Genomic DNA, 2,023 nt, shown 5'->3' with positions numbered 1-2,023 from the left:
ATTATTTTTTATAAAAATAACTACAATATTTTTATTATAAAAAATGACTAAAATATTCATATATATATATATATTTTAAAAAACTCTAAATTCTAACTCTAAAATGGCAGAGAAGTAAAGGGTTAGAATTTAAAATTCTCAAATTAATATACATAATAGGAGTATTTTAGTCATTTTCTATAATAAAAGTATTGTAATCATTTTTTATAAAAAAAAATATTAATTTAGACCAATTCAAAATTTGAGTCACTATTTTCTCGGTCAAATTAATTTGTCTAGCTTAATTTTGATAAAAATAATATGGTTTAATCGTATAATTTAATGGAATATATATGTTAAATTTTAATTACTAAAAAAATCTTAAAAAAAAGACGTTTTAGACTTCTTTACCTAGTGACTCCCGTAAATATTATATTCAAGTAACGACGATGAAGATGGTAAATTGGAAAAACAAACATACAAAAATTCCAATAATTAACGATTAATAACCAAGTAATAGTGGCCAACTAATATTTTTTTATTTTGAAGTGTTTATACAAAATTTAAATTTTTTATATATTATTTATTATATATTTATTAAAGTAATAAATGTAAATTTTTTTTATTAATAGTAATCTTAATATGTGTTTTAAAGACACATAAATGTATTAGCTAAATTTTTTTATAATATTTATTGTTAGAATATAGTGACCAAAAACTATGATATATCATCCACCCAAAAGTATTTTACAAATGCGATGAATTAAAAAAGAAAAAGAAAACATACCACACTCAGGGCTTGTTTGGGCGAGCTTTTAAGAAAAGATCTTTTTTCGAGTTATCTTTTTTTAAAAGATCTTATAGAGAAGTAAAAGTAATTTTATGTTTGGATATCTCATGTAAAAAAGTCTTTTTATCTATCAATTATGTTTGGGTATAACAATATAAAAGTACTTTTTTGTTTATTTATTACATGAAAAACATCTTTTTTTTAAAGAAAAAAGATCTTTTAAAAAAAGATGTAAATTACATCTTCTCAAAAAAGATCTTTTTTTGATTTTACTAGTGATTTTACTTTTACTACTAGAAATTTGCCAAACACGTTAAAAAATAAAAAAAAATCTTTTTTCATTGAAAAAAGATCTTTTTTTAACAAAATAATGGCGCCCAAACATGTACTCAATCCAGTCATGACCAATATAACAGGCTTATCGCCAATGGATCCAAAGCGGAATCTCCTTCCTTCATTATTATTTATTATCCATTAATAAAAAAAGAAAATGAAGCTAAATTGGAAATATAAATTGACAAATATTAACTATTAATACAAAAGACCTAATTAAGGAGAATTATATATATTCATGAAGTTTATATTTTCTTTTATTCTTATTTATATTTACCTGCAAAGTCAATAATATTTTCACTCGGAGTGTAGGCTGGATTTTGAAGAAGAGGATTGAGTTCAAAAGAATTTGGTATGACCAAACCTATATAAGGCCCTTCTCCGTTGATTCTTGTGATTTCTTCTTGCAATTGAGAAGTCAGAGCACAACTAACAAATGCATTTTGGGCATTGAATAACATAAATAATGCCCCAAGAAACATGCATAAGCATAACACTCTCCAACCCATCTTAAATTCTTTATTGATCCACAACACTCATAAAAAGAGCACAACATGAGAATTGAACTACTCAATTATCGGTTTTTATAGGGAAGAAAAAGTTTAGTTGAATATAATATAAATTATTTTTTATTGATTGTTTAAAAATCAACCTTTCACGTTGTCATTTAATTAATCGAATATTTGATTATTTTAATTTAAAAATTATAAAGCTATTATTAGAAATAAGAGACCAACTTAAAAAAAATGTTTTGTGTATTATTCAGTTTGAAGAAAAATACAATGTACAAGAGGTATATATAACTGCTAGAGGAACCAAAATAATAAAGATATAGAATCCTATAATTAATATACAGATACTCTATATAAATACAAATGATACTAATTGATCTGATTCAATTCTAATTATTCTCTTAACATC

General features: G+C 23.1%; 1 non-coding gene across 1 annotated transcript in view; it reads right to left on the bottom strand.

Moving 5' to 3' along the window:
- LOC107470736 (uncharacterized) overlaps positions 1-1,642 on the bottom strand; it is a 4,181-nt gene extending 2,539 nt beyond the window's left edge. Inside the window, exons 1-2 of the transcript XR_002369427.2 lie at positions 1,380-1,642; positions 1,145-1,221 (exon numbers count right to left, since the gene is read on the bottom strand). This is a non-coding gene — a transcript (uncharacterized LOC107470736). The remainder of the gene's footprint in view (positions 1-1,144; positions 1,222-1,379) is intronic.
- Positions 1,643-2,023: the final 381 nt, after the last annotated feature.

This window comes from Arachis duranensis, chromosome 10, assembly GCF_000817695.3.
Source record: "Arachis duranensis cultivar V14167 chromosome 10, aradu.V14167.gnm2.J7QH, whole genome shotgun sequence".
Taxonomy (NCBI): domain Eukaryota; kingdom Viridiplantae; phylum Streptophyta; class Magnoliopsida; order Fabales; family Fabaceae; genus Arachis; species Arachis duranensis.
This window is presented reverse-complemented; position numbering and strand designations above follow the sequence as displayed.